Raw genomic sequence first — 6,292 nt, 5'->3', positions numbered from 1 at the left:
ATGATGTCAGGACCAAAGCTGTCAGTGTAGATTCCTGGAGCTTCACAGTGACCTTGTATGAACCAGTCAGTCTCGTATCCTTTCTCCCCGTCTCAGTGTCAGCATAAGACATGACACATGTCAGAAACTGTCAGGCACAACCATGTCAGTGCAGCGCAAATAAATCACACTTGTGCCCTGAAATCATTGTATGCACAAGCACAGAAAACATTCATGAGGCTGTCTGACAAACAAGAGTACACATCTTCTCCCTTTAGTCTTGCTAAATATTGCAGCTGACACGGATTTGGATCCGTGCTGTTTGTGCGTCTGTGTCTTTGATGAGGAGCTCAGGCGTCGACTTAAACATCAAATAATCCTTCATTTGTCTGGAAACAGCTGACCAACATTGCAACCCTGAAGATTCCTCAGTGTGAATATTAAGAGTATGACTATATTATATATATGACTATATATATATATATATATATATATCTTATTTTATACAAAGTATTTTGAACTTTATGTATTATTGTTAATCTATGCTTTTCTAAGTCTAAGAACAAATCTGAAACCCTACGTCTGTAAACAGAGTACATTTCCCTCCATGTGACCATGTAATCCTCTGTATCCTGCTGATCCCACAATCACAGGGAGAGTGGCAGTGGCCTGTCGCCCATCGAAGGAGCTCTATCTTGGGCAGGCTAAACACAGACAGACCCCTTCACCCTGGGAGTCCCGCAGCAAACATGAGAAGGATTATAATCCCTGTTTGAAAACTCAGCATGCGATTGACGTCCGGGTCTACACTGTGCATGACAATAACGTCATTAATTACATCTTCCTCTCTGATAGAATAGCAGGGGTAAGTGCTGTGTGGGAGGGTTAGTCTGTGAATAGATGCTTGCCATCACAGTCTCCTCTGGTTGTTAATGACAGAGGGAAGCATGCACAGGTGTGGAAAGACGACTCAAGATGATAAAGCTTTCTCATACACCCCCTCAGACACACACTCTATGGAAGGTTAAAGATGTCACACTGAATCACCAAGACCTCCTCTAACAGCCATTTAAAAAACCAATTGCAATCACTTTCCTCCTATTTCTTCAGCTTCATGCTATCAAACATCTGTGCATTCCTAAGTGTTAGCAACAGACCCACAGAAACCTTTAACCAGCCTGCAATTCTTGTGCCAAGCTAATACATTGCCTTCTGAATTACCAACAATTTATCAAGCTCTTGCACAAACAGGTGGGGGGAAGGAGAAAGGCTGAACCTACCACTGTGTAACATACAGCCCAGGAAAAGTTTCTGACAATTTTCTGATGATGATGATTCCTTCTACAACAAACATGGGACAGCTCTCTTTGAGCTAGCACACATACCAGTATCTTATATCTCAGAACTTTCTGTTTCTGACAGAGAGTCAACATGGGTGGTTTCTAAGACACACAAAAAACTAAGAAGTGATGCCCCAGAAACCAAATGTAACCTAGATTTAGAAGACACCACTTGATGGGGAGAAAGTTTGGCATGTCAAGCTCTGACATGTCAGGAACTAACTTTGCCTGCCATCATGTTCTTGACATCTTTTGATATCGAGGCCTGTCTCTAAAATTTGCTTGAGCTCTATAAAATGCTAAGTTGAAGTTTCAGATGATGTCAGCGAATTGTTTTAAGGTACCATCTTGTCTAAAGTTTCACTTGTTTATCAGCATAATTGAGCAAACTGTAATTTCAAGGAAGCAGCTGATGGTGCATTGATTACTTAATTAGCTGTTTTCTCAATCAAATCTTCTAAAAACAGCTGTAGTTTAACCCCATAATGACGGTTGCCAGTTAACAGACAAAACTTTCAATTTTTACCTTCATGTGACATCAAGGACTCGTTGCTTAAAAAATGAGAAGAATCTTGAGTGCTAAATATTCCACCGTTATCACTGAACCCTCCATACTGTATGTCCTGTAACTAAGGGAAGCAGGGCTGAGCAACAGCCATGCACTTTGTTAATGATTAGATAGGTGAAGTGGTTGCTTCATTCAGTGTAGATGCTGCTGCTTTCAGAATCTAAAAAGGTATAAACAGATACCTTTTTCTCTGAGCATGAAACAGTAAACACTCATAGCCGGGTCAGAATTGCTTCTGTCATTAACTCCAGGTCATACTGTCCTGAACTTCTTTGTCTTAGACTAGAACACAGTATTCTGGCTCTTGCTGTGGTCTCTCAGGCCTTGTTATTGTGCCTGTTCAGTCCTCACCGCTTTCCAGATTTGCCTGCCAGAGGGGGGCCTATGGCTGGGAGTGTCAGACAACACTCCCTTTCCCACAAAAGAGTGCTCTCATTTTGTCACCTATTTCAGTTTATCCCCCTCCTCTGAAAGGGGGGGACATGGGACGGGTGGCGTACAGACTGAGCCATTCGACTGAGGAGACAACGAGGCGCCTGGGGAAAGGACTGATTGGCCAGGGTGGCCGACTAGATCTGGCACTGACAACGATTTGGCCAGCTTGCACTCTTCACAAGAAGCAATGGACCAACAAACGACAGACAGCAAAGGTCTCTCAGCTCTTATAGAAGCAAAGCCTCCAGGAATCTGTCCTCTGAAGTCTTTGAGCTCCCTATTCATGCTTTTCAATGTAACTATCTCTCTCGTGAATGCCTCTTCTCTTTTCTCTCTTTCCTCCCACTCATCCTCTGGCAACTAGTTGTCTGTTCGTCCTGTTGTGCACAGGGGAAGTTTTGCTGAACAGTCTCTACCAGAACATCCTCGCGTTACATCACAGGCCCTCTTCCCTCAATGTTACAACTATTTTTTTTTTCCCACACACAGCAAGATTAACAGGGTCTAACTCCAAAGCACAGTGTGTTTGTAGCTTAAGAGTGAAAACCTAATTTGTTCAATAGAACTTGTAGCCACATTTAGAAATGATTTATATTTATACAGATGCAAAAGCAATTTCATGTTGTTTTGGTACATTTTCAGTGGCATAAATAATGAGCATGCTCCTGGCAAGGCATGGTGGGCCCTGCAGGAGAGCCAAGGAAAGAGGGTTGTTACAGAAAGACAGAGGGAGAGAGAACAGACAGAATAACCTAAGAGCTACTGGAAGTCAGGGACACAGCAGAGAGAAAAACAGAGCAGAGGTCCTAAAAGAAAATAACAACTTTTTATTTTCTGCTGAAAGGTTTTAAGGTATTAGGTCAGTCTGCACCCATTAAGGAGAAAGCTGGATCTAAGAACTTACATTTCTGCAAGGTCACCTCCACTGCAGCTACCTTTGTTGGTCGACCACGTCTCATCCAACTGAAAGGAATTTGCATAGCAACTTAATAATTATGCTGCTACAGTTAGATGCTACAGTTTCCGTGAAGACTGTATTTGTGGACATAGCATTCTCACCTATACTGGCTGTTAGGGCTTGATTTGATCTGTAACTGTCAAGTTTATTAACAGCACGTCTCTGGGATGTTGTTCCCAAGCAACAGCTTTTGGTACGGCCGCAGTGTGTGTGTGTGTGTGTGTGTGTGTGTGTGTGTGTGTGTGTGTGTGTGTGTGTGTGTGTGTGTGTGTGTGTGTGTGTGTGTGTGTGTGTGTGTGTGTGTGTGTGTGTGTGTGTGTGTGCGCCGCAAACAAACTTCGAGTGTGAAAGCTGCAATCAGCATCTGTCACTGATACTGCTGCAACACTTCTGTACAATGTGAGCCTGCGAGGGGAGAGTGTGGAGCAGAAGCGAGGCGCAGCCTTTGAATGTGCCTGTGTCCACTTCCTCTTCTATTCTACAAAAGCTGTTTGGAAAGTTTAAATATAAGAGCCCTTCTCACATGCGCAGGGGCAGCACGACACTCTGCTGTGTAATCATTAGTGGAGGCTTCTGTTTAAGTGACTACACACAAACACACACCAGACGAGCTAACCGAAGAGACTGGTGAAGATGAGAGAGGTAGAGTCAGTGAGTGGATGTCTGAAACGGGGACAGACATCCTCATAAACAAAATAACCTCAGCAGCTCTAACATATTCTAAGTTGGCCACGTGCTTCCTCATATGCTGGCTGAGTCATCACTGTGTTTGTGTGTGTGTGTGTTTGTGCGTGTACTTGTATTATTCACATCTGTCACGCAGTCACACTGTGGGGGACTTAACCTTCCATCTGGGGAAAAACACTTGGTCACTGCAAGCATGATGACTTTTGGTTGTTGGTTAAGTGTTGGGGTCAGATGTTTGACAGAAAAGGTTTATTAAATTTGGGATTATTCACTTTTTGTCTATAGGTACGTGTGTCTGTATGTGAGGCTTGCGTGAAGGACATCAGAAAAACTGCATCTCCCCAGGAAGAATAAATTAATCACTTCTTGTTTAAAACCAGTCTGATCATCCGATTGCTTGTTTCTTGGAAACCTGTTGCCAGATGAGAATATCAATATTGAACAATTCTGCAAAACTTAGATCACGTTCAGTACCAATTTTTATTTTTACAACCAGAATAAAGCTGAATTATTCTTTGAGGTTAAGTAACCCTTCATGGACTGACTATAAGTCAATACAGACTCCTCACAAGTGCCAACAACAAGTACAACATGAGTATGTGTTCGTCTGAGAGTGAAATAGCATGGCTGGTTAATGCTAACACCTCACTGCAGCAGGACCCTCCACACCTGCGTCAGCGCCTGTGTGTGTGTAAAGGAGAGTTTTATCTCTGCCCTCTGCTGCAATGTCAGAGCCATCCTCACCCTCATCCAGAGGGCCCAGCAGCAGGCGTCAAAGCTTCAGGGACAGCAGCTCACACACAGCCCCTCATGGCCCGACAAGGACCTTTACCACTGAGCATCTCTTCCGTTAATTAATTCTCTCTCTGTTCATCTCTCCCCCTCTCTCCCCCTACAATACTTAATTAATCCCCTCCAATAATTTACCTCTCAACCTTGCAAAAAAGAGATCAATACCAAGCAAGTCCCTTAACCCATCACTGCAGCTTCTCATCTGCACTCAGTCAGGAGGTTTTGGACATTCCCTCATTGTTGTTTTTAAATCAGGTAAATGCTAATAATTAACTACGGTTTTAATGGCTCTGAATGCCAGAGTCTCATTTCCATATTCAGAGATGGCCCTTTCATTCAGGGGTCACAGTCAGCGAGTGTCACTCAGGATGGAAGAGGGGTTGCCCTGGGAATTACAACTGAAGAGTGCCCATTCTTGTTATCTGCCCACGACTGTTTGGATAACCTCGCTGGTCTGCAGCTTGTGTATAATGGGATGACTCATTTGCCAATGAAAGAACAATTTGTATAATAAATGAACAGTTCTGTTTTGCCTCTTATATTCGCTTTGAAACCAGTCTGGCTTCAAAAGCCCCCTAGTGAACATGCTGTCTGCGTTTTTCTCAACTCTGCCCCACACATGTCATTGCACTACATGTACAGCTCACAGAAATGAAGCTGCCTTCTCATTGTCTTTACATCCTTGAGTCAGGTGAAACAAGGATACACTCTATAGTCCTGTGAAAAGAGAGAAAGTGCCTGAAGCAATCAGACATGTGGGACTGGAGCGTGTTTGTGCATGTTTGTGTACTCGTGTTGTGGGGACATAAATATAGTCACACATTGTGGGGACTTGCCTTCCTCATGGGTGCAAAACTCAAGTCCCCATAACATAAGACATTAAATTTTAAGGTGAAAGGTTAAGGTTAGTGTTAGACAAGTATCAGTTGGGGTTATGGTCAGGGTAACTCCCCAGAAAATGAATGTAAGTCAGTGTAATATCCACAGAAAGGATTGATGTGTGTGCGTGTGTGTGGAGACCAGAGAGAGAGAGAGAGAGAGAGAGAGAGAGAGAGCACCTCTGCTTGCCAACAGCAGTATGAAAACAGATAGGCTGCCGGAAATAATTTTCACTTCAAAATAAAAGGTAAAAAAAATATATATATATTTCATAGTTCAAATTCCAGCACCGACTTAAATGATGATGATGAAAGTTTGTCTATGTGAGAAACAGCGGTTTTTGGACCGAGCTTGGATTAGAGTGGGTAACTGCCTTAGGGCACCTGGCCCCAAAAGCCTCAGATGCACTCTGTGTATGCGTGGTATATGTACTACATAATTACAGTTTCCATATTGAATTAAAATGACAAGGTCTTGTAAACAGACCCTGCATTAATCTCATCAAAAATCTTTAATAAGCTGCATACATATATGCATATACATACGTGTGTGTGTGTGTGTGTGTGTGTGTGTGTGTGTGTCATGTTAAATTTGTTAAGGTAAGACTGTCGCTTGTTGTGTCCCTAGTGTCGAAAAGTGGATTAATCTAGGCCC

The sequence above is a fragment of the Chaetodon trifascialis genome, chromosome 5 (assembly GCF_039877785.1).
Source record: "Chaetodon trifascialis isolate fChaTrf1 chromosome 5, fChaTrf1.hap1, whole genome shotgun sequence".
Classification (NCBI taxonomy): Eukaryota; Metazoa; Chordata; class Actinopteri; order Chaetodontiformes; family Chaetodontidae; genus Chaetodon; species Chaetodon trifascialis.
Note: the sequence above shows the minus strand (reverse complement) of the source record.